Raw genomic sequence first — 13207 nt, 5'->3', positions numbered from 1 at the left:
TTAGGCCCTAGATGTATTTCATTTGCTTCATATCAGGCGAATTTGGCGACCAAGAGATCAGCCTTGAGCTTCTCGAATCCCTGCATCGCGTTTCTGGCCTTGTGACACGGAAAATAATCCTTCTGAAAGATGCCATCGTCATCATGGACGACATCATACATGCAGGTTGTCCACATTTTCGGGTAGTCAAGAGCTGCCATGATGCCTTAGATTACTACCACGGGTCCTTTGGCAGCCCAGGCGCATGGTACTGCCGCCACTGACTTGCGTGTGTGGTGCATTGCATGTTTCGAGGGCCCGTTTACCTGGACGGCGTATCTGGATACGAGCAGGCGTAACGAGAAACGTGATTCATCCTACCAGGCGACAGGTTTCCATTGATACACGGTCCAATCTCGATAATCCCGTGACCATTGTAATCGTAATACGTAATATCGATGAATCAACATGGGAACACGAGGTTGTTGTCTGCTTTACTATTTGCGCTGAATACCGTGATACAAAACACTTGTGCCAGTACTGTACTTCTTGACGAAAGAAATTACCGACTTTTTCTGCAATGAGATATTGAGATAACTCAAAGGCGACAGATGAAAATTCGTGCCGGACTGCGGTCTGAATATGGATTCCCCCCTACACGCGAGCACGCGACTCGACCGCTTCGGCCATCCGATCACGTACCACAGCCGAGACAAATCTCCATATGCTCAGGTGCGCACTGCAAAGTAGTCTCCCCTGTCCATTAATTTTCTTTTCTTGCAGTCCTACTAATCTCGCGAGAGGTCGGACATTATTGTCCATCTACACCGAAAGCTCGATATGCCGGACATGCATGTCCGAAAGTACAGCACTGTTGTCTCGATCCTCAAGCCGTATGTATCTATACTTGATGAAAGAAAGAGTCAGGTTACTGCAGTGCCTCGCTGCAGCAAAAGTAGTTAATTTCTTTCAATATACACTCCTGGAAATGGAAAAAAGAACACATTGACACCGGTGTGTCAGACCCACCATACTTGCTCCGGACACTGCGAGAGGGCTGTACAAGCAATGATCACACGCACGGCACAGCGGACACACCAGGAACCGCAGTGTTGGCCGTCGAATGGCGCTAGCTGCGCAGCATTTGTGCACCGCCGCCGTCAGTGTCAGCCAGTTTGCCGTGGCATACGGAGCTCCATCGCAGTCTTTAACACTGGTAGCATGCCGCGACAGCGTGGACGTGAACCGTATGTGCAGTTGACGGACTTTGAGCGAGGGCGTATAGTGTGCATGCGGGAGGCCGGTTGGACGTACCGCCGAATTGCTCAACACGTGGGGCGTGAGGTCTCCACAATACATCGATGTTGTCGCCAGTGGTCGGCGGAAGGTGCACGTGCCCGTCGACCTGGGACCGGACCGCAGCGACGCACGGATGCACGCCAAGACCGTAGGATCCTACGCAGTGCCGTAGGGGACCGCACCGCCACTTCCCAGCAAATTAGGGACACTGTTGCTCCTGGGGTATCGGCGAGGACCATTCGCAACCGTCTCCATGAAGCTGGGCTACGGTCCCGCACACCGTTAGGCCGTCTTCCGCTCACGCCCCAACATCGTGCAGCCCGCCTCCAGTGGTGTCGCTACAGGCGTGAATGGAGGGACGAATGGAGACGTGTCGTCTTCAGCGATGAGAGTCGCTTCTGCCTTGGTGCCAATGATGGTCGTATGCGTGTTTGGCGCCGTGTAGGTGAGCGCCACAATCAGGACTGCATACGACCGAGGCACACAGGACCAACACCCGGCATCGTGGTGTGGGGAGCGATCTCCTACACTGGCCGTACACCACTGGTGATCGTCGAGGGGACACTGAATAGTGCACGGTACATCCAAACCGTCATCGAACCCATCGTTCTACCATTCCTAGACCGGCAAGGGAACTTGCTGTTCCAACAGGACAATGCACCTCCGCATGTATCCCGTGCCACCCAACGTGCTCTAGAAGGTGTAAGTCAACTACCCTGGCCAGCAAGATCTCCGGATCTGTCCCCCATTGAGCATGTTTGGGACTGGATGAAGCGTCGTCTCACGCGGTCTGCACGTCCAGCACGAACGCTGGTCCAACTGAGGCGCCAGGTGGAAATGGCATGGCAAGCCGTTCCACAGGACTACATCCAGCATCTCTACGATCGTCTCAATGGGAGAATAGCAGCCTGCATTGCTGCGAAAGGTGGATATACACTGCACTAGTGCCGACATTGTGCATGCTCTGTTGCCTGTGTCTATGTGCCTGTGGTTCTGTCAGTGTGATCATGTGATGTATCTGACCCCAGGAATGTGTCAATAAAGATTCCCCTTCCTGGGACAATGAATTCACGGTGTTCTTATTTCAGTTTCCAGGAGTGTATATAGTGTGAGCAGACAGTGGTAAGTAGTCTATCAGTGGTTTTGTGTCACATATCGCAATAGAGCAACATCTTGAAATGAGGTGTTCAAGGCTTTCTCCAGAATGTTGTAGAGAAAATTGTGTACAATGTTTGCCGTGCACACCTTGACTCACAAACATAAAAAACGACGTGTGACCGCCTGCGGCGACTTAATTGAAATGCGAACACGGACAATTGGACGGGTGACAAAACGCCATGTTCTCAACACGAACCTTCCTCTAAACCTCAGAGTGCAGAAGTTCACATAAAGGGTCAACGCTTTTTCGACAAAGCAGACATTTTAGCCAACGTGACGCGCGACTTGAACAACATCTCAAAGAAAGTCTTTTATGACAGTTCCTCAAGGTCGTGTGAACTTTTTGTGCATCGCAATCAAGCTGGGGGAGACTATGTAGAACACCTGTAACTTAAAATCCATCACCTTAACTATTCTGTATTTTTTATTCATCCAGTCTCGAAACCTTTTAAACCGAGGAGGACTCGTGGACGTGGACGGGTCGTCTAATCCCAGTTTCACGATTTTTCAACCACTTTACGTAGATACAACAGAAGCCGGGCCATTACTATCTGCTCATCGTACAAGTCATGTCACCAAGGATCGCCATTTGCGGCCTGATCGTCGCTAGAACGATTCCTCATTCGTCTGTGCTCGCCCTATATGACGATTCCGCGTTTGTATTTGCCCACCTTATATACAGGATGTCTGGGCGAGCTGTACACAAAAAGATTTGTTTACGTTTCGTTACGTATTAAGGTTTATAAATTTATCTGTCCAACATTGTACACAGGAGTTCAAACATTTTTATGCATGTTGGCACAGTTCAATCTGGGCACTGCTTGTAGCTCGACAGATATCGAAACGGTACTCCACTTCTCGTCACATGTTCACAAGCATGACAGGTGTTATGGCCTCTACTGTGGCGTAGATTCGTTGTCTCAGATCTAACAGATAACGAACCTTCGTTCTCTAAACAAAGTCCTTGATAAACTCCCATGAATGTGGGGGAGAGGAGGGGGGTTACACGCAATGGGGAACCCATTCTGGTACAATAGCCAGAAATGTGTGTTAACGTTCAATGAGGGTGGGGCGGGGCTCCTTCCTGCTGGAAAATGACGTCGCGAGGCATCTGTGGAACTGAATAGTTCACCAATATCTCGAGAAACGTGTGCCCTGCCACTGTCGCGCATGCGCTGTGCCACTCAGCTCTGTTCATTAATTGGTATTATATTAATACCTTCAGCTGGTAACAGGTGTTGATATATATCAACGGGGACAGGCGAAAATGTGTGCCCCGACCGGGACTCGGACCCGGGATCTCCTGCTTACATGGCAGACGCTCTATCCATCTGAGCCACCGAGGGCACAGGGCGTAGCGCGACTGCAGGGACTATCTAGCGTACGCCTCCCGCGAGACCCATATTTTCACCTTGTATGTCCAAACACTACATTCGTAGTGTCCAACCCCAGCACACTCATTACTCGTGGAAGACATTCTTACCAAGTCCCGTAAGAGTTCGGGGAATATGTGTGTATCCGCACAGAAAAAGAAGGTCGTGGCCGGTATTGCCAGAACTATATACTTATATGGATATGGTGTCTGTTCTTTCGGACATGTCCGAAAGAACAAACACCATATTCATATAAGTATACTGTTCATAAACGGTGAGGATCACATCTTGGAGAGAGTCTCTGCCGAGTGCGTATTTACCCAAAAATATAAAATGTAGAGTTCTTCCATTACAAGGACTTGTTTGTGTATACCTCTGGGTCGGACACCTTGTACGTTCCTTACCAAGTCACGTGTGCATAATGTCCCCAGGCGTCATTCCATCTCGCAATGGGCACTTGTCATGATGTTGTGGCTATTCTGTGTTTTGCTAAGTAAGATAGAAGAATATTCGGTATGCAACTACCAAACATGTTTAATCTACATACCGGTCTCAGAACATTAGAGCTCCGTTTTAAATATAAAATTCATTTCGTTTTCTGAATTTGCTCATTGAACATAGATGTGTAGGATAAAATGAAATGAAATAAGTATTAACCACAAACTAATAAAAATGAACCTAATGACACAGAATGAGATCTCTAAATATTAACAGATATAAGGATCAAATGAACAGTAGCAAGAGTGAATATGTCACGTATAGATGAAACAGCAATAAATACAACACATCTGCTATTGAAGATTTAGAAAAGGTAACAGTACCGTGGATTAGAGATTAACCGTATCTGAAAGTGTAAAGAAAGCTGAATTCCGAAATGTACTTCTGATCACCTTGAAGCACTGCAGGACATTCCACGTACGACGTAAGAAGTGCCTCTGGCGTTGTGTGGGAAGAACCAGCCCCACAGGCAAGCTGCATGTGAACCGTTAGCCCCACAAGCAGGCTGCCATCAATGAATGGTGCTCCGGCCCGTTGCTCAGGTGCTGTAGCAGGTGTTGCACGCGTTTTGAACAACATTAAACTATATACGATCTGAAGTTTTCCCGGCGTATTTCCAATCTGAACAGCTCTCGGGTATCCGACCGGGTAGCGTCGTAATTTCTCCACAATATTTCGGCAGGCGTACACGCTGCCATCTTCAGGTGGTTCCTGACGAATTCTGTGCTGTTCATCTCGGCGCCCTATATATACTAGCCGTTACCCCCTCCACCGTTCCTCTCCTGGTGTCATTGGTGCGGCCGACGCGGCGGCTACTGGAGTTGGTGGGGAACGGCGCCTGGGTCTGAACTAAAGTCTGCAGTCTCCCTGCTGCCGCCGTCAGGGACGGTCCTCGATTCTCGGACCGCATCTTTCTCTCCAGGCTGAATTCAGGGTTCCAACCCTGACTAAGTTGAAGGCCGCTGTCTTTATTAATTAGATCGTCCTGTAGTCGGATTTCGATGGCCTCTTTAGTAACGCAGTCCCAGAAGTAGGAGGATTGACGGAGCATTTTTGTTTTTTCATAGTCCATAGTATGGCCAGTCCTTATAGATTGGTCATCCACGGCTGATTTAGTGGCCTGGCGTAATTCGGTATGGCGCTTTTCCTCCCCGTAGAGGTATTTGATGTGCGATCTGCAGTTTTGCCGGCGTATTTCCAATTTGAATTCAGATCGCTTATCAAGTGCCTCTACGGGGAGGAAATGCTTCAACAGATGAAGATGCTGGACAAGCTGCGGAACAAGAAGGAGCGACTGCTGTCCTCACTTGCGTTCCTGCTAAGATGCCGAGACGGTACTGTCTTGCCGCCTTTCGCCAAGATAACTCACCACATAAGATAAGGACTGCAGCGGCCAGGCGAATCATGAGACGAGCCAGCTTAGCGCCGGTAAGAGACAGAATTCATTATACTCGCCGCTGCCTGGATGACACTTCGAAGAAACTGCTAGATGTCCATCTCAGGAAATCTTCAGTTATATCTCCCATGTCATGGGGATGGGCTGACGCTGCCACCTGGACACAAGCAGACGGCATATGAAGAAAAGCTACAAGTAAGCAGGCATCGAAGTTTGAACGCCTTGTAGCACGACAGAAGACTACGCAAGAACCACCTAAGCGTACTGTCATCAACCTTACAGGAAGAACGGTCAATGACGCAGCAATGTCGGTAATAGAGATAGGACCCAACTTCGCCCCGACATCTCAACCAATTGTGGACATTACAAGCAGTGTGGAGCTGGCCACCAACACTCTGCCAGCCAATGAAGCAGAAGAAATACGTCGTGAAACGTACCGTGCTCTCATCAGGGCCGCACCACTGAAACAGAACATGTCGGAGGAGGAGAGAGCGGCCATCCGTGAGTTACGCAGCGATCCTGAGTTGGTGGTCTTGCCTGCTGACAAAGGCAATGCTACAGTACTGCTCCAGCACTCAGAATATAAGAGAAAAATGTACGAACTTCTCGATAACGCAGCGTACAGAAGGATAGAAGGAGACCCGAAAAGTCCCCTTCAAAGAAGAACCGTTGAACTTCTTCGCAGTACCTTTGATGGAAAAACTGTCAAGAAACTTCGACCACGAGCGGCTGCACCGACACGACTGTATGGGCTACCAAAGATCCACAAGGATGGGACACCTATGCGTCCAATAGTCAGCAGCATAGGAGCAGCAACCTATGAACTGGCCCAACACCTGACGGGTCTCCTTAGTCCATTTGTGGGAAAATGCGAACACCACATCCGCAATTCCATCCACTTTGTGCAACGTATACAAGAACTTGGGCTCCAGGATAGCGACTTGTTAGTGAGCTTCGACGTAGTGTACCTCTTCACTAGGGTATCACTGAAAGACTCCATCGATCTGATAAGCGAGAAATTCGACAACAACCTAACAAGGCTCTTCGAGTTCGTGCTCACCTCAAAATACTTCCTGTTCGACGGAAATTATTATGAACAGACATATGGCATCGCCATGGGATGCCCGATTTCACTGGTTGTAGCCAACTTTTTTTATGGAGAATTTTGAGGAGAAGGCGCTAGAACAAGCCAGCACATTTCGGAAAAATGGGTACAACCAGAAGCAAATAAGACACGCACTCAGACAGACTGCACCAAGAGAAGAAGAAGAAGAAACAGGAGAACACAAGTCATTGGCGTGCATTCCGTTTGTCGGAAACACCTCAAGAAAAATCGGTAGAATCCTGGGGAAACACAATGTGAAATGTGTATTCCGACCCCCTGCAAAAACCTTACTGGGTTCAGTGAAAGATGAGCTAGGCCTTCGAAAACCAGCCGTTTATCAAATTCTCTGTCAGTGCGGGAAATCATACACTGGGGAGACAGCCCGCACTGTAGAAGAGAGGTGCCACGAACACAAGCGCCATACCGGATTACGCCAGGCCGCTGAATCAGCCGTGGATGACCATTGTATAAGGACTGGCCATACTATGGACTATGAAAAAACAAAAATACTCCGTCAATCCTCCTACTTTTGGGGCTGCGTTACTAAAGAGGCCATCGAAATCCGACTACAGGACGATCTAATTAATAAAGACAGCGGCCTTCAACTTAGTCAGGGTTGGAACCCTGCACTCAGCCTGGAGAGAAAGATGCGGTCCCAGAGATCGAGGACCGTCCCCGACGGCGGCAGCAGGGAGACTGCAGACCCCAGTTCAGACCCATGCGCCGCTTCCCCCACCACCTCCAGTAGCCGCCGCGTCTGCCGCACCAATGACACCAGGAGAGGAACGGTGGAGGGGGTAACAGCTAGTACCTATAGGATGCCGAGATGAACAGCACAGCATTCGTCAGGAACCACCTGAAGATGGCAGCGTGTACGTCTGCCGAAATATTGTGGAGAAATTACGACGCTACCTGGTTGGGTACCCGAGACTGTTCAAAACAGTAAACTATATTTGTTACGAGCGTACTTCGAAAGAAACCCAAGAATATGATTATGCTCCATTCAGCACTTGAGACTGCTGTGTCGGTAGCATTACTGTTGGTTGACGATGAAAAAGTTCCGAAGATTATTTCATTTACATCAAGAATCGCAGCACGTTGTGAAACCCAGAACTTATGTGCAATTATTCCTACATGAATAACTGGACCGATATTTTTCTGCGAAACCAGAACTGCTCATAACTGTATGAACAATATACAGCTACGTTTTTATAGCGAACTGACAACTAACAAACTTACTGCTATTTCAGGCAGTATAATGGAATAACGAATAGTGCCAGTTCGATAATGACAGTATTATGAGATGTTTCTAATGGTAGGACAGGTCGCCCACATTTCTGCGAGTTTAATACCCTGTGTATGATGATTCTAAGAAATAAAGCATAAAAGGTTTTATTATTTTCCTGTTGCAGTAATACAGTTTTCATCTTTTTATACAAACAAACACACACTTTACCAAAGCTGATCCTCAAATCACATAATGTCATACGCATGAAAATTCACCATAGTAAATGTATTTATCTACAGGGTGTCCGATAATCTACCTACCAACTTCAAATGATAGCAAAAACATGATGAAGGCAAGCAGGAATTTAATACCCTTACGAAATACAAGTATAGACAGTCTCTTTCCCAAGTGTTTCTCTGGTGTTTATGCAGATATCTGCAATTTCTTTTTTGCAGTGTGTAGACGAAGTTCAGCCCAAACAAATACGGCTCATCACCACTTTCATGTGACGCCGAGTGTTGAAGCGCTGTTAACCTCACCGTTGAACGCCTGTAAACTAATTCCCAATGTCGGCCGGAAGCATCGGTTTATTTTTTGTTACGAACAAAATGATTTTTGAAGCGGAATTTTACGCGTCCATTCGACGGTCCGAAATTAGTCTAGTGCGATATGCGTTTTATCGATATGACTTAACAGGGGCAGTAATACACAAAGAATAACCTCTACGCCAGCAGTGGCGGCACCGCGCTGGCTCCTTGCTGATTGCTGACGCTCGTGCTGTTCAATCGTTGCTGGAGTACTGGTTATTCTTTGTGTTTTACTGTCCTTGTTAATGCATATCGATAAAACATATATTGCACTAGACTAATTTTGGGCGCCTCTGTCGAATGGGCGCGTGAAATTACGCTTTAAAAATAATTTTGTTTGTAACAGGAAATAAACCGTCGCTTTTCCTCGTCACTAGGCGTCGCGTGAAAGACTGGACGAGGAGTATCTTTTTGGACTGACTCCAGCTACACACTGCACAAAGGAAATTATGCATACCTGCTGAAACAACAGCGGAAACGCTCATGACGACTCTTATGAGAGACACCTTGTATCAACTGGGAATTACTACAGTAGGAACACATATCGGCAGACGTCACTACACGTTGGAAATAACTTCCACCCAACATCCCCAGTTTGTCTGAATTGACTGCTGAAGACGTCATGGGAACGTTTCTGTAACAAGCGTGTTTTAAATCCGAGGAACGCATGGCCACGCAACATCGACATAGTGGGATATCACTCAGTCTCAAAACGTTTGTAGCCGGCCGGTGTGGCCGTGCGGTTCTAGGCGCTTCAGTTTGGAACCGCGTGACCGCTACGGTCGCAGGTTCGAATCCTGCCTCCGGGCATGGATGTGTGTGATGTCCTTAGGTTAGTTAGGTTTAAGTAGTTCTAAGTTCTAGGGGACTGATGACCTCAGATGTTGAGTCCCATAGCGCTCGGAGTCATTTGAACCAAACGTTTGTCGGTATATAACCACACTCCGACGTTCTGTGGGAGTTGTCGCATTGTCCTATTAAAAACCAACTGTTATTCAGCAACCACACTGTCTTCAGAGTCAGGACGAGCAAATTCTGCGACATTTCGGACGAACTGCCAGATGTCAATAACTTGCTGCCACTATATTTCAGCGCAGGGTCTGCAAGTGTGTACTGGGGAAAGTACGCTGAACTTCCGTATTCGAGCGCATGAGTGATGAACCCAACAGCCACTGTGCTTGAGTTTGCGCTTATACTCCAAGTCTGTGGACATCCCTTCATGGTGAACGACGGCCTCATCAGTATCAAATGGGTCGTTTTCACACTGTGAAATCGCAGAACGAGGCTGGAAACACTGACCGCAGTTTCCAGTAACAGGACTCCACACAATGTCTAACTGTAAATCACCATGCCAACTGATAAGTGTCTCAGACAGTCGTATTTCCATTGATTCATTGATAATGAAGTGCCGCGCGGAGTGGCTGAGCGGTTTAGGCGCAATGTCACGGACTGCGCGGCCCCACCGTCCGGCGGTTCGAGTCCTCCTTCGGGCATGGGTGTGTGTGTTGTTCTTAGCGTAAGTTAGTTTAATTAGTGTGTAAGACTAGGGACCGATGACCTCAGCAGTTTGGCCCCATAGCACTTCACACACATTTGAACGTTTGATAATGAAGTTGCAGGTGTCTGAAAAAAAGGCCCAGAAATTTCGTTCATTGTGTTTCAGCGAATGACCAGTAGAAATGCAATGTTCGGTGAGAGCAGACGTGCTGGTTTGGAGGAGGTGATTATACTGCTGGTGTACAATGATGCGCTTCTGAACCAGGCGCGTTGTTAGTCCTAACCGTGCGTGTAGTTTATTGTTTATAAAGTCGGGAAGAGGCAACGTTTCTGTACAGCAACACTGAGTGGAAGAAAAGTAAGCTGATTAATTCAGTCAAAGGGTCTACATTTTTATTAGCTGAAATTACACACTGGCTTGAGACTAATTGTAATCATAGCTCTTTACACTAGGTTCTCGTTTCTGGTAAGCAGTACTCAGCCTTTACCATACCCATAATACATTGGTGGAGTGTTCGCGCTTCCAGGAAGTAGTTATGCAGACACTGTCAGATTAGGCAGTGTATGACGCATTTCATTATCTTCTCATCCTTGCCTGCGCAGCGAGCCAGAGGGCGCGGAGGTTCATTCGATAAATGGCTGGAGACTTACAAGGAATGAGCTGCTTTCAGTTCTTCATGCATCCAGTTCTTGCACCAACTGTCGGTGGGTCTTCAAAACCCTAATAAACAAACAAAAATTTTAGTGACTTTTTTAAACTGCTCTCAAAATTTTATAACCTATGCCTAGTATTCAAACAACTACTGCTACATCTTTAGATGTACTAATGATTATATATTGAAGAGATATTGAGAGGTGACCTAACGCGACCTAATATCCACATGACTGCAACGAGCTGTTACACGTCGGACGAAATCTCTGTTTACGCTGTGAGACATGCCCTGCAGGTAGGAGTGGCTGTAATTATCATAGTGGTTTGTATTCAGGCATCTCTGCGTCAAACATCTAACTGCTGTTTGTTTAACCACGAAAACTTTGACTTTATATACACACTCCTGTTTTCAACTAACAGCAATTTTACCTTGTCGTAACTTCCAGTGATGTTATTATAAAGGTACGAAAGAGAATGTTTTCAAAAACATAATCGTCAAATATCACAATTATATGTGAAGAATTACATTTATATTGTAGTGTGCTGTAATTGTGAGAAATGACTGTGAGTATAAATAAAACAAGCGACTGCTCATCATACGTAGACTTAATTATATCTTACACATATGAATCTTTAGCATGCAGAAATCATCCACTAATACAATCCATGTATATAAAAATTGAGACATCTGTATATGTATATGTATATGTATACACTAAACTACTGGACATATTTCATCCATATTTGGTACATTGCGAGGGTAAGAACCACCTACATATAAAAGGTGTGATGGTGAATAAGCAGTGTAGGCCACGACGCGCGAATACCTACACTTTATAAAATTTTGTTTTTGTAGGGACCCTCGGTCACAATGTGTCTTGAGAATGGAAACACGGTCCAAGTAGGCTGAAATCTGTCATGCATCATGCGGCAGTTTTTCTGCATGAACAGCGAAAAGACAGTAAGCGACAAACTTTTTTTCCTTTCTTAATTTTGTGGGAGTCGTCAGCGAGAAAAAAATTTTTAAAGGTTTGAAATTACGTATAAAGTTTGTTGCAATTGTCTAAGTCCCTCATTCATTATCTTCTCATCCTTGCCTGCGCAGCGAGCCAGAGCTGAAGTATGGCTTCTGAGAATGAAAATGTGGTCGTAATAGGCTGTAATCCTCTTTATTATCTATGAAATTAGCGAATTTCAACTATGGGTCATTTTAAAGCACATATTTTTAGCTCCACGCTTAAAATATTATTAACCATTTAACATTTTTTAAAATGCACACAAGTTAGTAAATAAAGCTGTGGGATTTGCTTTAGGTTTGAGGAAACAGAAACACAGAGACGTAGATAATTAGCTTCACAGGTACTGGCGGAAGTAAAGCTGTGAGGACGGGATGTGAAAGCTCAGATAGTAGAGCACTTGCCCGCGAAAGGCAAAGGTCCCAAGTTCGAGTATCGGTTCGGCACACAGTTTTGATCCTCCAGGAAGTGTCATATGAGCGCACAATCCGCTGCAGAGTGAAAATTTCATTCTGGAAACATCCCCCAGGCTGTGGCAAGGCCATGTCTCCGCAATATCCTTCCTTCCAGGAGTGCAGGTTCTGCAAGTTTATCAGGAGAGCTTCTGTGAAATTTGGAAGGTAGGAGATGAGGTACTGGAGGAAGTGAAGCTATGAGGACGGGTCGTAAGTTGTGGTTGGTTAGCTCAGATGTTAGAGCACTTGCCCGTGAAAGGGAAATGTCCCGAGTTCGAGTCTGGGTCTGCCACACAGTTTTGATTCGCCACCAAGTTTCACGTTGTGCTGTATGGTTTTCAAGGGCGTCCTGTACATCTACATCTTCATAGATGCTCTGCAAATCACATTTAAGTGCCTGGCAGAGAGTTCATCGAACCACCTTCACAATTCTCTATTATTCCAATCTCGTATAGCGCATGGAAAGAATGAACACCTATATCTTTCCGTACGAGCTCTGATTTCCCTTATTTTATCGTGGTGATCGTCCCTCCCTATGTAGGTCGGTGTCAACAAAATATTCGGAGGAGAAAGTTGGTAATAGGAGTTTCGTGAGAAGATTCCGTCGCAACGAAAAAGCCTTTCTTTTAATGATACCGTTCTTCCTGAAAAATAGCGGCAAATTTTGGCAACGATGATGGAAGTGGATAGTGATGAAGCGTATTTCTCTCCGTAATAGAACAAAGGCTCTATAGTATTGAGATCTGGTAACAGTGGTGGCCAGGGAAGATGCGGCAATTCGTCCTCGTATTCACAAAACGAGTCCTCGACGATGAGGGCTGTGTGTACAGGGCTCTGTCATCTTGGAACACAGCATCACAATGTTTTGATGAAGAAACATTGTATCTTGGGATGGACCTGATCAGCCAAAACAGTCACTTAACCCGTGGCAGTAATGCGACATTGCAGAATAGCCATGGGGCCC

At 46.4% G+C, this 13207-nt stretch overlaps 1 non-coding gene across 1 annotated transcript; it reads right to left on the bottom strand.

Moving 5' to 3' along the window:
- Positions 1 to 3708: 3708 nt before the first annotated feature.
- Positions 3709 to 3783, bottom strand: Trnat-ugu (transfer RNA threonine (anticodon UGU)). Its single transcript has one exon. It is a non-coding gene; the product is annotated as a tRNA-Thr (tRNA).
- Between the last annotated feature and the right edge of the window lie 9424 nt (positions 3784 to 13207).

This window comes from Schistocerca cancellata, chromosome 8, assembly GCF_023864275.1.
Source record: "Schistocerca cancellata isolate TAMUIC-IGC-003103 chromosome 8, iqSchCanc2.1, whole genome shotgun sequence".
Taxonomy (NCBI): Eukaryota; Metazoa; Arthropoda; class Insecta; order Orthoptera; family Acrididae; genus Schistocerca; species Schistocerca cancellata.
The sequence above is the reverse complement of the archived record's forward strand: the minus strand, read 5'-3'. Positions and strand labels throughout refer to the sequence as shown.